Source organism: Callithrix jacchus, chromosome 9 (assembly GCF_049354715.1).
Source record: "Callithrix jacchus isolate 240 chromosome 9, calJac240_pri, whole genome shotgun sequence".
Lineage (NCBI taxonomy): Eukaryota > Metazoa > Chordata > Mammalia > Primates > Cebidae > Callithrix > Callithrix jacchus.
In genome coordinates, this window is record NC_133510.1 from 27,120,979 (window position 1) to 27,137,633 (window position 16,655).

At 44.2% G+C, this 16,655-nt stretch overlaps 1 long non-coding RNA gene across 11 annotated transcripts in view; it reads left to right on the forward strand.

Moving 5' to 3' along the window:
* The first annotated feature begins 457 nt into the window (after positions 1–457).
* Positions 458–16,655, forward strand: part of LOC128931298 (uncharacterized) — a 122,715-nt gene continuing 106,517 nt past the window's right edge. For all 11 annotated transcript variants that reach the window (XR_013522659.1, XR_013522658.1, XR_013522660.1 and 8 more), the window contains exons 1-3: positions 458–589; positions 2,337–2,402; positions 3,085–3,207. This is a non-coding gene — a long non-coding RNA (uncharacterized LOC128931298). The remainder of the gene's footprint in view (positions 590–2,336; positions 2,403–3,084; positions 3,208–16,655) is intronic.

A 16,655-nucleotide genomic window follows, 5' to 3' on the forward strand; every position in this document is an offset into this window, starting at 1 on the left:
GGCTCCGGTCGCTGAGATGGGGTGGAAGGCTGGGCAGAAGAGAGGCCGCAAAGGCCAGAGGGTTGAGCTGCTCCACGCTGGGGAGGGGCTACGTGCCAGAGGGCAGGAGACCTCGCTGTGGGCACAAGGGTGCTCAGAGGTGGGTGTGGGAGGCCAGAAGATTCACATCAGCAAATCCCACACTGGAGGAACAACATTTAGATCCCTCCGCAACAAACAGATGGTTCCCGGGGCCGGTAACTCAAGAATTGGGTTTAGTACTTGTCAACGCTTCGAACTGTGCATCCACGGCTGTGAGTCCTTTGAGGTCTTGCTCAGGACTATGTTTCCCAGAAGGCTCGGCGGTAATTGACAGCTCTGTCAGCTAATGGACAGAGAAGAATTCTAGTCATGGAAACTGAGCAGCCAATAGCAAGAGGACAGGGGCGGTAAGTTCCGGCTGCTGGCTGTGGAAGCTGGAGTCCCCACAGCCCTGTCGCGAAAGTCGGTCGGGTTCTGGGAGGGACCGCCTCGGGGTGGCGGGCCGAGTGTGGCTCGGCGGTGGAGGCCTCCTCACTTCCTGCTCCATCCCCGGCTGGGCCCTGGGGCGGTGAGTGATCCCGGGAGGGAGACGGCGGCCGCCGCGGCGTGCTGCTGAGGGGCGTGGAGGGGGGCTTGCCCGCCACCCCGACGTTTTCTCAGCTGGGTTCCCTCCCTTGCCTTTGGGAGCCCCCGGTCTTGCTGGGGTGCGGGAGAGGTAGCCCCGGTCTCTTTCTCGTCGTTGGGTTAAGTCACTCTCCATCGGCTTTCTGGCTTCTCGACGGTGGTCCCGGGTTTCAGCTGACCTTTGTGACCCTCTTAACCACAGCACCCGGGTTCGGGCCTCAGCGCCGAGAAAAAGGGGGTCGGCCCTGGGCGTGCAGTCACGTTCCTATTAATAAACCCGGTGAACGCGCTGCAGCTTCTCACAATGGCGCTTAGTCACAGCCTCTCAGCTCTGGGGGCCTTTGGGGTCACCTGTGCATGGGGAAGGGGGCGGGCAGGGAAATAGGGCTGCTATGACCGTGGCTCAGAAGTCTTCCCTCCTCTGTGGCGCTGCTCCCGCAAGTGACCTTGCGGCAGTGTTTGGTCATGAATATAGAAATAAACACTAGGCTGGGCGCGGTGGCTCACGTCTGTAATCCCAGCACTTTGGGAGGCAGAGGCAGGTGGATCACGAGGTCAAGAGATCGAGACCATCCTGGTCAACATGGTGAAACCCCGTCTTTACTAAAAATACAAAAATTAGCTGGGCATGGTGGCACGTGCCTGTAATCCCAGCTATTCAGGAGGCTGAGGCAGGAGAATTGCCTGAACCCAGGAGGCGGAGGTTGCGGTGAGCCGAGATCGCGCCATTGCACTCCAGCCTGGGTAACAAAAGCAAAACTCCGTCTCAAAAAAAAAAAAAAAAAGAAAAAGAAAGAAACACTATACTCAAAACTGTTTTGTTTTTGAGATGGAGTCTCGCTCTGTCGCCCAGGCTGGAGTGCAGTGGCCGGATCTCGGCTCTCTACAACCTCTGCCTCCAGGTTCAAGCGATTCTCCTGCTCTCAGCCTCCTGAGTAGCTGGGATTACAGGCACGTGCCACCACACCTGGCTAATTTTTGTGTTTTTCAGTAGAGACTGGATTTCGGTTGATCTCGAACTCTTGACCTCATGATACGCCTGCCTCGGCCTCCCAAATTGCTGGGATTACAGGCGTGAGCCATTGCGCCCGGCCATTACTCAAAACTCTTATTACAATTTCTACTTTTGAATTACATTATTGTTGTTAAAGTTTTAAACCAGAGAGATGGTTTTTAGATCCTTAAAAACTCAATAGTTTATAAATGACCTGACCAATAATGTCTGTAAATACATAAATATTTCCCCGTGTGTGTGTGTGTGTGTGTGTGTGTGTGTGTGTGTTGCTTTGTTTGTGGTAAATAGGTGCTTTGTTTGTGGTGGGACAAAAGATGTGAAAGAGTAAAACTTCTTCACCCCATTCTGGTCCTTCCTCCTCTGAAATGCAGTATTCTTTGTAGCAGGTGGTCATGCTGGCTGTTATTTGTTTTGTTTTGTTTTGTTTTATGGAGAGACAAGGGTTCACTCTGTTACTAGGCTCACTGCAGCCTTGCTTGAACTCCTGGGCTCAAGTGATCCTCCCACCTCAGCCTCCTGAGTAGCTGGGACCACAATTGCGTGCCACCACACCTGGCTGATTTTTAAAAGTTCTTTGTAGAGAAAAGGGTCTCATTAGGTTCCTGAGGCTGGTATATTAGAAACTTTTTAAAAGAAAAAAACATTATCTTAATTTCTTTGTGACTCCTATGCCTAGCAACATCTTGATTGCTGAATAAATGACTGATCCATCCAGTAATCGACTCTGACAATCCTCCAAAAGGTAATTTTTTTGTGATAGTGTCAGCTTATTAATATATGAATGGTTGGTTTCAGCTCCTAAGAGTTGTGTTTTGTGCTTATCCCCATTGACTTTCACTTATTTTTACAACTATCCATGTTATTTTTTTTAAATTCTGTGTCTTTTTCAATCTTATTTCTGACTCCATTAAAATCTTAAAATAGAATGGCATCAAACACAGTTTCCTTTGGAGTTCTGCATAATCTGTCCCTTGAGGTTGTCCCCAAATCTGCAAGCCAAGAAGTCAGCTATTCTCATAACTAATATGAGTATAGTTAAGTCCATGACTTCCTAGCTTGCTGAGGAAAATGTAGCTGGAAAGAATCAAAAGCTTTCCAGAAATCAAATTATACCTGCCAATTCTCTCCTTTGTTTACCTTGTTCATTGTGGACAATTTGTTCCTCAAAAAGTTAATGTATCTAAAAGACTAGGTTCTGTCTATGTGTTTAGGAGGTCTAGGTCTTTCTTAGTAATGGGAAAGTCGACCAGGAGAAGACGTATGTAAAAACAGGCAGAAAAGCAACCCTCTGTGGTTGACAGAATTTACCTCAGGATGATTCTGGTCAGGGGTGGGGAGTTATGTACACCAGTGGCCATTTTTTGGCTTTCAGATGATGGTAAGAATAGGGAGCTACTGATGCATATTGAGCTCTCTTGCTTTAGGAACTGATGACCCTCAATGATGTGGCTGGGGACTTCTGGGAAGAGTGGGTTACCTGGACACTGCTTAGAGAATCCTCTTCAGGGATGCCACCCAGCACAGTTAGAAGAATGGGCCCTCAAAGAGTAAGAATGCTACTCTCCTTTATTTTATGTATTTATTTTGTTTTTTGAGATGGGGGTCTGGCTCTGTCATCCAGGCAGTGGCGAAATCTCAATTCACTGCAACCTATGCCTCCCGGGCTCAAGAGCTTCTCCCACCTCAACTCCTGAGTAGCTGGGATCACAGGCATGCGCCGTCATGCCCACCTAATGTTTTGTATTTTTAGTAGAGACCGAACTTTAACTTTGCTGTGTTAGCCAGGCTGGTCTCAAACTCCTAAGCTCAAGTAATCAACTGGCCTCAGCCTTCCAAAACTGGTGGGATTACTGGTGCCACCATGCCTGGCCACTACTCTCCTTTAATTCGAGACATAGATATTTTGAGAGGGTCCAGGTCTGAGTGGTCTCGTATGTTGGTGTCTTAGAGCTCCAGACCTCTAAGATTAATTATTGCCTCCTTGGCAGAAAAAGAATGACTTCTTTATGCATTTCATGGTTTCCAGATGTCTTAGCTATTTATTGTCTTTAATATCTCATCTAAACTTTTTGATATGTGTATTACTATCCTCCTTTTCCAGCCTGGGTTGGACTCTCACCTCCGCCACTTAACTTCTGAGGTCTTTGTGGAAAAGGAGGTAATTTTTTTCTGTCACTTAAAAATAAACAAACACCTCCAACGCTCTTTCTCAAATACCATGACTACCCTTCCTCCTGCTTTACTTCTTTTGTGTGTGTGTGTGTGTGTGTGTGTGTGTGTGTAAGTCTTGCTCTGTTGCCAGGCTGGAATGTCATGGCATGATCTGAGCTCACTGCAACCTCCAGCTCCTGGGTTCAAGCAATTCCTGGATAATTTTTTGTATTTTTAGTAGAGATGGGGTTTTGCCATGTTGGCCAGGCTAGTCTTGAACTCCTGACCTCAAGTGATCCACCCACCTTGGCCTCCCAAAGTATTGGGATTACAGGCATGAGCGACTGTGCCTGGTGCTCATTTTTTGTGTAATTAGTAGAGTCGAGGTTTCACCATGTTGGCCAGGGTGGTCTCAAACTCTTGACTTCAGGTGATCTGCTGGCCTTGGCCTCCCCAAGTGCTAGGATTAGAGGCGTGAGCCACTGTGCCTGGCCTACTTCATCTATTTTACAAGTAATGTATACTCATTAAAGAAAAAGACAAGCAAAATGAAAACAAACGCCATCCCTAATCCTACCATTGAAGAGTTACTATCCTACCAGCATTTTTCTTTCTTTTTGAGGCAGCGTTATGCTCCTGTTACCTACCAGCATTTTTCTAAGCATGTATACAATTTTAAAACAAGCATATAAGAATAATATTGGGATTATACTGTAGAGTCAGCTGTACATTCTACTTTCTTCCATGTTGTATTGTGAGTATATTTTGAAAATAATAAATGCTTTATATCACTTAAAATAACCACCTAGTATTTTGTTTTATGGAATACAATACCATTTTGTTGATGAAGTCAAACATTAGATTGAACTATATATCTGACCATTTTTTACCTAAACAGCAATTGTCTATAGTCCCAGCTACTTTGGAGGCTGAGGCAGAAGGATCCCTTGGGCCCAGGAATTTGAGGCTGCAGTGAGTTATATAATTATTGCTTTGTTGTGAGATATTTAGGTCATTTCTAAATTTTCACCATGGTTGTGATAAACATATTTTAGCTTATTTTTTTTAAAGTATTTTTCTTTTTTTTTTGAGACGGAGTTTCGCTCTTGTTACCCAGGCTGGAGTGCAATGGAGCGATCTCGGCTCCCCGCAACCTCTGCCTCCTGGGTTCAGGCAATTCTCCTGCCTCAGCCTCCTGAGTAGCTAGGATTACAGGCACGCGCCACCATGCTCAGCTAATTTTTTGTATTTTTAGTAGAGACGGGGTTTCACCATGTTGACCAGGATGGTCTCGATCTCTTGACCTCGTGATCCAGCCTCGGCCTCCCAGAGTGCTGGGATTACAGGCGTGAGCCACCGCACCCGACCTTAAAAGTATTTTTAATTGAAATATAATTTTATCATTTCCTTAGAATTCTCAGAATTAGAATTGCTGGGTCAAAGTATAGATACATTTCTAAGGTATTTAATACTTTGCAAAATACCTTCCAAGAAGATTGAATCAATTGATTTATTCCCATTAGCATTGTATGAAAGTATCTTCCACAGTGGGTATTATAATTTAAGTCTGGGGCTGGCTGTGGTGGCTCACGCCTGTAATCCCAGCACTTTGGGAGGCTGAAGCAGGAGGATCAGTTGAGCTCTGGAATTCCAAGACCAGCCTGGACAACATTAAAGAGACCCTGTCTCTACAAAAAATTACATTAGCCAGGTGTAGGGGCTTGTGCCTGTGGTCCCAGCTACTTGGGAGGCTGAAGTGAGAGAACTGCTTGAGCCTAGAGCTTGAGGGTGCAGTGAACTGTGATTGTACCACATGGTCTCAGAGCAAGAGCCCATCTCACAAACAAACAAATACACACACAAAACACAAAAAAAAGAGCCTGGGGAAAAATGGCAAATGGCAATGATAGTTAACATTTATTGAAGTCTTTTTGTTGTTTGTTTTTGTTTTTGTTTTCGGAGACGGAGTCTCACTCTGTCACCCAGACTGGAGTGCAGCGGCACAATCTTGGCTCACTGCAACCTCCACCTCTCAGTTTCAAGCAATTCTCCTGCCTCAGCCTCCAGAGTAGCTGGGATTACAGGTGTGCACCACCACACCTGGCTAATTTTTGCTTTTTTAGTAAAGACAGCGTTTCTCCATGTTGGCCAGGCTGTTCTTGATCTCCTGGCCTCAAGTGATCCACCTGCCTTGGCCTCCCAAACTGCTGGGATTACAGCAGTGAGCTACTGCACCTGGCCAATGGATCTTATTCTTATCCCTATCTTATTGATGAAGACATTGAAACACTGAGTTTAAGTAACTTTCTTGAGGCCACATAGCTTGTAAGAGGCAAGATTATGACTCAAACCCAAGCAGTGTGACTCTTGAGTTTGCACTCGTTACCTCTACACTATATTGCCTCAGTGGATCATTGTTCTAACTTGAATTTCTTTTATTATAGAGAGCTTAAACATTTTTCATATATTTACAGGCTACTTAACAAGTGTTTGTCTTTTTCTCATGGCTTTTTTGACTGCTATCATTCTGGGAAAATTTTAAAGCCCAACATTATAGTTCACTTCCTTCATTCTTTCTAAGGGTGAGGTCATGGCAGCTCTGTTTCTGATAAAAATCCTCTCTATATTTAGCTTTAGACTTATACATTCAGAAATAGTTATTGTGTTTACTTCAGAGTTTCTGTCACCTGAGTCTTTTTTTTTTTTTTTTTTTTTTTTTTTTAATAAAAGGAAAGGGGCTTTTTCTTTTCAGCTTTTGGGGAAATCACCCTGTTTTATCACTTTACCATGGCTGCACTTTTAATGAGACCAAATACACATTAGAGTTCCCGGGGTGTTCTCCCCTACCTAGGCAGGGAATAGGCCCCGTGTGACTGGCTCAGACTCACATCCTGTGCTTACATTCTTGTGTAGAATTTCTAGACCTACTGTAGTCTCCCAGCTGGAGCAGAAAGAAGAGGCATGGGTTCTACCACTCCAAAACTGAGGCGAGGAAAATCCTGAGGGAAAGCCAGACAGGTGAGATACAAGTGCTCCCAGTGGAAGGAAAGCTAGCATTTCAGCCTTGTTGAGATGAAGAATTTGGAATGCTGCCCTAGACTTTTCTTCTTAATAGCAGACATTTAAATTGGACTCAGTGGTCAGTGGTTGACTAAATAAAGTCTTCATTTTGATTAAGCATTTCACTTTTGTCTAACCTATAACTTATTTATTTATTTATTTGAGACACAGTCTCCCTCTGCCTCCCAGGCTGGAGTGCAGTGACACGATCTTGGCTCACTGCAACCTCCACCTTTTGGGTTCAAGTGATTCTCTTGCCTCCCCCTCCGGAGTAGCTGCGACTATAGGCATCCGCCACCATGCCCAGCTAATTTTTGTATTTTTAGTAGAGATGGGGTTTCACCATGTTGGCCAGGCCAGTCTCAAACTCCTGACCTTAAATGATCCACCAGCCTCAGCCTTCAAAAGTGCTGGAATTATACAGGTGTGAGCCACCACACCCGGCCTAAACCTAAAATATCTTCAAAAGAAAGTGCCCAGCTCTTTCCACCATCTTTCTGTGCCGCCACAATGGTGCATATGGATGTCCTGGCTGATGCTCTCAAGAGCATCAACAATGCCGAAAAGAGAGGCAAATGCCAGGTGCTTATTAGGCCATGCTGCAGAGTCATCGTCCGGTTTCTCACTATGATAATGAAGCATGGTTACATTGGCAAATTTGAAATCATTGACGATCACAGAGCTGGGAAAATTGTGAACCTCACAGGCAGGCTAAACAAGTATGGTATGATCAGCCCCAGATTTGATATGCAACTCAAAGATCTAGAAAAATGGCAGAGTAATCTGCTTCCGTCCCACCAGTTTGGTTTCATTGTATTGACAACCTCAGCTGGCATCATGGACCATGAAGAAGCAAGACTTTTTTTTCTAGGGATGTGATACATATATTTACAAATAAAATGCCTCATGGAAAAAAAAAAAGAAAGTGCCCAATATTGACAATATATGGTCTCCTCTTGAAGGATATCAAGATTCATCTGGCCATCTTAAAATTTAAAAAGTTTAGGAATTCACATGTTCTGAAAGCTCAATGAACTTCAACAAACTTTTCACAAAGCAAAGCAGACCGGTTGAATTAAGTGCAGTCTGCTGCACAAACAGCAATTTTAGTCTTTCTCACTGCTTTCTGATATTCCTTCCTGATAACTGATAACTTCATTCTCTGTTATTTACATTAATTTTTCAGACTTTGAGCATCAGGTGGCAAAGCTCAATCAGGACATTTCTGAAACAGCAGAACAATATGGAACATCCTCAGAAAGGACCAATAAGGATCTCTCATAGCCTTGGTTGGGGAGGAAACTGGGAGAGAGGCCTAGAATTAGAAGAGCAACATGGAAGCCTTCCAGCAGAGGGCCAGCTTGAGCCCTTTTCACAGGAGAGGGATTTAAACAAGTTCCTGGATGGATATGTAGGTCAGCAGCCCATGTGTGAAGAATGCGGGAAAAGCTTTAACCAGAGTTCCTATCTCATAAGACACCTAAGAACCCATACTGGTGAGAGGCCTTATACATGCATAGAGTGTGGGAAAAGCTTCAAACAGAGCTCAGACCTTGTCACCCATTGCATAACACATACAGGAGAGAAGTCTTACCAAAGCAAGGGGTGTGAGAAAAAGTTCAGCGACAGCTCAACAGTCATTAAACATCAAAGAACCCACACAGGAGAGAGACCCTATGAGTGCGCAGTGTGGGAAGACTTGGGCGGGGGCCACATCTCATAATGCACCAACAAACCCACACAGGCGAGAAGTCCTGCATATGCCTGGAATGTCACAAAAGCTTCAGTCGAAGCTCAAATTTCATCACCCACCAGAGGACCCACACAGGCGTGAAGCCTTACAGCTGTAATGACTATGGGGAGAGTTTTAGCCGGAGCTGGGATTTGATTAAGCACCAACGAACCCTCATGGGAGAATGGCCCTTCCAATGCCCAGAGAGCAGGAAGGGCTTCAGAGAGAGTTCTCATTTTGTAGCTCACCTGAGTACTCATTCAGGAGAAAGGTCTTTCAGTTGTCCCGACTGCTACAAAAGCTTCAGTCAGAGGTCAAATTTGGTCATGCATCAGAGAACACACTCAGGTGAGTGTGAAAACTGGAAAAGCATTTGCTGACAGCTCCGCCCTCATTAAGCATCAACAAATCCACACAGGAGAAAGACCCTACAAATGTGGAGAGTGTGGGAAAAGCTTCGATCAGAGCTCCCACTTTATCACCCATCAGCGAATTCACTTAGGAAACAGGCTTTATCTATGTCCTGAGTGTGGCAAGACCTTCAATCAGCGTTCCCATATCCTCACACACCAGAGAACTCACACAGGGGAAAAACCTTTCCACTGTAGTAAATATGACAAGAGCTTCCATCAGAAAGCGCATCTTTTATGCCATCAAAACACCCACTTGATTTAGGAAATAGTCTTCAGTGGTTCTGCTGCTCCCTTGCAAATTTTCATTGCTTCTGTCTTTGAGCACCTCACCTAGAGAAAACCTGGTCACCAGTTGCTCACTTTGGCCCCTGATCTCTTCTCCCTCTTTATTTTCTATGTTATAACAGAGAGGATAAACTTAGAGTCCAAATAACAGTTTAAATACAACAGGCATTCCTGACTTTTAGTGAAATGTGAGTTTAATAGTTGATGCCAGCCAGGCATGGTGGCTCATGCCTGTAATCACAGCACTTTTGGGAGGTTGAGGCAGGTAGATCACTTGAGGTCAGGAGTTCGAGATCAGCCTGGTCAACATGGCAAAACCCCATCTCTACTAAAAATACAAAAATTAGCCAGATGTGGTGGCCCATGCCTGTAGTCCCAGCTACTCGGGAGGCTGAAGCAGGAGAATCACTTGAACCCGGGAGGTGTAGGTTGCAGTGAGCCCAGGACTGCACCATTGCACTCCAGCCTGGGCAACAGAGCAAGACTCCATCTCAACAACAACAAAAGAAGTTGATGCCTACTTACTAAATGAGAAGTGAGAGCAATGTGGCCTGGAGATCACATGTAAACCACCTAGTACAGTGCCTGGAACAATGTAGATGCTCAGTAAATAAATAGTCATATCATTATTCATGATTAATATTTGAGGTCTTAGATAAAGCCTTTAATGCAGTACCTGGCCCTTAAAAGACACTCAATACAAGACTGGAGACTTTTATCAGTCTTATTACTGAATTAGGAATTTATTAGTATAGTTCCCACACCCCAAGCTCAGAACTTAGAGAAATTAGATTGGCACTAGAAGGTTTAGGGTTGGAAAACACGAATAAAATGTTAATGCACTTTCAGTTCAGTGCTGTGCAGGCATTAGTCACCAGATGTCTCACTGCCATGACAAGGCAGAACTATCGTAGAGGATATCTGCAGTCTTGTGACTAGGAGGCTGAAAGAATTACAGAGGCTCTTTGAGCAGCAGTGTATGAAGTATTTTCACAGGAGGTTTGCTGTCATCTGACAGAAAATACCCTACAATGAACAATCCAGAGGAACCTGGTAGAGGACTATAGAATTGTGGAAGCAAAATTGCTGAGTGTCAAATTATATTACAGGGATCCTCCCTGGCATTTAGCTGAAGAAAGCACCTCTTGTTTTCCTTTTTTTGTTTGTTTTTGTTTTTTACATGGACTCTCGCTCTGTTGCCAGGCTGGAGTGCAGTGGCGTGATCTTGGCTCACTGCAACTTCTGACTCCCTGGTTCAAGTGAATCTCCTGCTTCAGCTTCCTGAGTATCTGTGATTACAGGCACACACCACCACACCTAGCTAATTTTTTGTATTTTTAGTAGAGACAGGGTTTTGCCATGTTGGCAGGATGGTCTCGATCTCCTGGCCTCAATCTGCTCACCTCGGCCTCCCAAAGTACTGGGATTATAGCTGTGAGCCACCATCTCCAGCCAACAATTCTTGTTTCCTAATTTTCTGGGTCATTGGCCATTTAGTTTTAGGATAATATAATTCTCTGATCCTTTTAGGGCCATCCAGTTTATATACTAGTATATTCCTACACTTAATTGTAATAAATTGAGGGAAGGCAGTGTGTTGGAAAGAACACTGACTTCATTGAGAAGGTAAAGCATTTGAGTTCTGGCCCTGAGACTTCATTTGGCCAGACTTACCTTCTTTCAGCCTCAAGTCACTACCTTACCTACCTCACAAGGTTGTTGTGAGGATCTAAAACTACACACACACACACACACACACACACACACACACACACAAGCACTTTGTTGGTAAACTATGAATATAATGTCTCTAAAGTTTAATGTTACAGTTCTGTTGCTAATGTCTTTTTTTCTAAAAAAAATTTTGGCTAATATTTCTTCAGGTATTCCATTTCTATCATAGTGAGAAACTTTTTTTTTTAACTGTTGAAAAATTAAGGTTTAAAAATGCTAAATGACATGACTCATCATGGGCCACGTAGTTGACAGAAGAGCCAGACTTGGCTGCAAGTCACTAGATTTCCAGCCTGCAGTCCTCTGCAACAACAGATCAGCTCTGGGATTTTGACAGTGCCTGTGAGCCACTACAGGACCGGAGGACCCATATAATATCCATTAAACCAGTCTGAATTTGGAAATGGTGGAGTGTGTTGTCTAAGTTCTAGGGAGCTTTACAAGATCCTGTGCTGGCATCCTTGATCCTGGGGGAATGGGAGTGGCTGAGTAAGTGCAGGTGCAAGGGGTTAAGGAGGGACTGGGGTGGCTATCACTGTTTAGAGAGCAAAGTGGTGGGTTGAAGTTTATTTCTTTCATTCTCTTCCATTATATGGAACGCATCTGAGTGTTGTGGCTCATGGAGGATAGCACTCAGCTGATAACCCTATCTCCATTTCTGAAAGCATCATTGGATAATGGACCAGAAATTTTTTTTTTAGTTAATCCAGTGCGTTGGTTCTCAAACTGAGAGGCCAGAACGGTAGCATCAGCATCATCTAGGAACTTGTTAGAAATGCAGATTCAGGCCAGGCACAGTGGCTTTTGCCTGTAATCTCAACAGCCTGGGAGCCTAAGGCAGTTGAATCACCCGAAGTCAGGAGTTCATTCAAGACCATCCTGGCCAATATGGTGAAATCCTGTCTCTACTAAAAATACAAAAATTACCCAGGTGTGGTGGCATGTGCCTGTAATCCCAGCTACTCGGGTGGCTGAGGCAGGAGAATGTCTTGAACCCAGGAGGTGGAGGCACAGTGAGTCGAGATCATGCCCTGTCTCAAACTCCTGACCTCAGGTAATCCACTCACCTCAGCCTCCCAAAGTGCTGGGATTACAGGCATGAGCCACTGCTCCCAGCTACCTATCACTTTGTTATTCATGTTCAGCTGTCATAAGATGTGAGCTCTTTTTTTTTTTTGAGACAAAGTCTTGCTCTGTTGCCCAGACTGGAGTGCAATGACATGATCTTAGTTCACTGCAACCTCTGCCTCCCAGGTTCAAGCGATTCTCCTGCCTTAGCCTCCCTAGTAGCTGGTATTACAAGCACATAACACCATGCCTGGCTAATTTTGTAGTAGAGATGGGGTTTTATCGTGTTGACCAGGTGGGTCTTGAACTCCTGACCTCAGGTGATCCACCTGCCTCAGCCTCCCAAAGTGCTGGGATTACAGGCAAGAGCCACCATGCCTGGCCACCTGTCACTTCGATTTTCATGTTGTTCAGCTATGGTAAAATGTGAACTCTGGAAGCGTAATGTGTGATTTGCTTTGTGGCCCCACCAGTCCCCTCTCTCCTCCCTGTTTTCCTGCCCATCCTCCCCCAGCCATGAGCAGGGAATATTTCAATGCTATTGCTGAGAGTGGAGGTAACCCTTTCCATAGTTTTCTTTTGTTTCTACTTCATGACTAGAGATTCGCTTCTTGAATGTGCTCCACACATCCATTCTTTCTCACTCCAAAATTGAGGTCATCACCAAGCCCCATTAATTTTACCTCCCAGATTCCTCTTGAACCTGTCTTGTCACACCTGTCCATCTTCCCTGCCACTTTTCAGTCCCAAACAACCAGACTCTCTTACCTGAATTCCTGTAGCAGCCTCCAAACTGATATTCCTGATACTATTTTTGCTCTGAAAAAACTCACAGAAACCAGAGTGATCTTTTAAAATCCTAAATCAGGCCGGGCTCACACCTATAATCTTAGCACTTTGGGAGGCTGAGGCAGGCAGATCACCTGATGTTGGGAGTTTGAGACCAGCCTGACCAACACAGAGAGACCCTGTCTCTACTAAAAATACAAAATTAGCTGGGTGTGGTGGCACATACCTGTAATTCCAGTTACTCAGGAAGCTGAGGCAGGAGAATCACTTAAACCTAGGAGGTGGAGGTTGCAGTGAGCCGAGGTTGTGCCATTGCACTCTAGCCTGTGCAACAAGAGGAAAACTACGTCTCAAATACATAAATAAGTAAAAATAAAAACCTAAATTGAATCACATTACTTCTCAGCAGCTTTCCATTGCTTTTAGAATGAAGACCCAAATCCTTACCTAGTCCTAAGAGACCCTTGTGGTTTTGTCCCCTCAGCCTCCAGCCTCTTCTGATGCCCCCTTCCCTCTCTCCCTTGCCTCACTCAGCACTCTTGAGTTCTCTGCTTTTTGGTCATGCCAAGGTTGTGTGCTCTTTAGAGCCTTGGTACTAACTGTTCCCTCAGCCCAGAATGTTCATCATCCAGACCTTTGCATTGCCTCCTATTTGTCAACCACGTTTCAGCCTAAACTCATCCTCAGGAAGACTTTCCCATCTAAATTAGTCACCCTCCGTCACATTATCCTTACACCTCTATCAGAGTCCTTACACCTGTCTGATCATTTATTAATTGATTTGTTTTTGGTAAACCCCATAAAAGGTAAGAGTCATTTCTCTTGTTTCCATTCTTTCCATGGCACTTAAAACAGTGCCTGGCACATGGTGGGTGCTCAAGAAATGCTTACTGGATGGATTAATGAGTGCATGCCCACAGGTAAGGATCTCGTTGCACTGGAAAAGTAGCAGAGTGAGACAAAACTGAACAAGCGAGCAAAGGTCACACCAAGGAGGTTCTTAGCTGCCAAACTGGGGAGTTTGGATCTTACTCCTTGGGGGAAAAGGGTGCAGCTGGTGGTTTTATAGGAAAGGAGAGGAGAGGCGTGATCAGCACTTGAGAAGGTCAATTTGGCCGCTGGGTGTAGGTCATATTACAGAGAAAAAAACTGAAGGCTTTGAGACAATCCATGATATAAAGGGCTTAGCACAGTGCCTGGCATATAGTGAGTCTCCAGTGAGTCACTGTTATCAACAAGCACCTTGGAAGGCACCACAACAAAAAAATCTCCTTACTGGTTGCAGAATCTTTTTTTTTTCTGAGATGGAATCTCACTCTGTCCCCAGACTGGAGCGCAGTGGCATGCTCTTCGTTCACTGCAACCTCCTCCTCCAGGTTCAAGCGATTCTCCTACCTTAGACTCTCAAGTGGCTGGGATTACGGGCGTGCACCACCATGCTCAGCTAACTTTTTGTATTTTTAGTAGAGATGGGGCTTCACCATGATGGCCAAGCTGGTTTCAAACTCCTGACCTCAAGGTCAGGTCTTGGCCTCCCAAAGTGCTAGGATTACAGGCGTAAGCCACTGTACCAGTCTGCTGTTGAACCATTTTTAAAGCAATTGTACCAATTTACAATGTTCCCAACAGTAAATGGCTACTAGTCTCATCACACTGTCATTTGTAAAAAAGTTTTGCTAATTTAATATACGTGATCCTTACATATTATTTTAGTTTGCATTTCTTTGATTACTCGTGAAGTTGAACATTTTTTTCTGTTAGAATCTTTCTTGTATTTCTTCTGTTGTTGTCATTAGTGTAACTCAGAGCAGAATTGAGAATCCAAAATGTGAACATTTGATTTTGAGGAAGTCATTTTTTTCCTGTTGTCTTCCTTCCCTCTCTCTGCTTTATTATTTTTTACTTCATGTTCATTTATGGAAATATTAGAAAATTCAATTAAACAGAGTAAATTCCACCTCCCAGAGATCACCACTACTGTTTGTTGTATATCCTTTTAAGGTTTTTCTCTGCCAAAAATACTCACAAATATATCGCCTATTCTTTCTGAACCTGTTTCCTCATTTATCAAATGGAATACTTGTCCTTCAAGTTGATAATTAACTGGTGGGAGCACATGAAAGTATTTTATAAAATGCACGATGTTATACAAATGCAAGTTGCTGCTCTTAAGACAAAGAAAAAACTGTTTTTATTCTGCCAAGCAGAATGATGACTTTGTTTCCTGACCACAGCCTGCCCTCACCAGTACAATTTCTTCTCCCTAGAATAGCTTCTTGCTTCAATTCCTCCTGCTGAACTACTATCTACTCTCCAGAAAAAACTAATATTAAAAGATACAAAAATTAGTGTAAAGAACAACCATGGGCCAGGCGCTGTGGCTCACGCCTATAATCCCAGCACTTTGGGAGGCTGAGGTGGGGCAGATCACAAGGTCAGGAGTTTGAGATGAGCCTGGCCAATATGGTGAAACCCTGTGTCAACTAAAAATACAAAAATTAGCCAGGCATGGTGACACATCCCTGTAGTCCTGGCTACTTGGGAGGCTGAAGCAGAAGAATCTCTTGAACCTTGGAGGTGGAGGTTGCAAGTGAGCCAAGATTGTGCCATTGCGCTCCAGCCTGGGTGACAGAGCAAGACTGCATCTTAAAACAACAACAACAACAGTAAAGGTAAAAGGCAAAATGAAACATATTGTTTAAGCAAGAAGGATACTCATACAAACTAACTGTAGCCTTGACCTCCAGTGCTCAAGTGATCCTCCTACCTCAGCCTACCAAGTAGCTAGAACTACAGACACCAGCCACCGTGGCCAGCTAATTTTTAATTTTTGTAGAGATGGGGTTTCACTATGCTGCTCAGGCTGGTCTTGAACTCCTGGGCTCAAGAAATACTCTAGCCTCAGCCTCCCAAAATGCTGGGATTATAGGTGTGACCTACTATGCCCAGCTGAGATGCATATTAAAACCACAATGAGATATTATTTCACACCTAAAAACAATTTGTAAATAAAAATGTTACACATATATATGCCTTTTTTCTATATATACACACATACATATACATACATGTATATATATATAAAATACATATATGTATCCAATTAACTACTACTCATACAAACTAATGAAAATGAAAGGGTTTACTAATATAAACTTCAGTATAATAGTTAATTACATCCCAGTGTCCACCCATTCCCTATGTAGCAACCCGTGGTACCTGAAGAAAAACGTCACTGCCTCTGCCAGTGGTGGGGCATCTTTTCAAAGAGGCTCTACTTGGGCTTTTTGAAACATCATGTGGCTGTGTTGCTTGAGAAGCCTGGGGTAAAGTTAACTAGACAGGAATCAGGGCCTGATCACACGCACACACACCTTCACGATTTTTCTAGCTTGGTTTCACTGTTTCCACAACTTGTACCCTTTCTCACCCTTTCCATGGGCCTTTTCTGTAAAGTCTTTCTCTCTTTTTTTTTTTTTATTGTGTGTGATTTTGAGACAGAGTCTTGCTCTGTCACCCAGGCTGGAGTGCAGTGGAGCAATCTTGGCTCGCTGCAACCTCCACCTCGCAGGTTCAAGCAATTCTGCCTAGTATCTGCGATTATAGGCACCCACTACCATGCCTAGCTAATTTTTGTATTTTTAGTAGAGACAGGGTTTCACCATGTTGGCCTGGCTGGTCTCGAACTCCTGACCTCATGATCCCTCTGCCTCTGCCTCCCAAAATGCTGAGATTACAAGTGTGAGCCACCATGCCAGGCCTG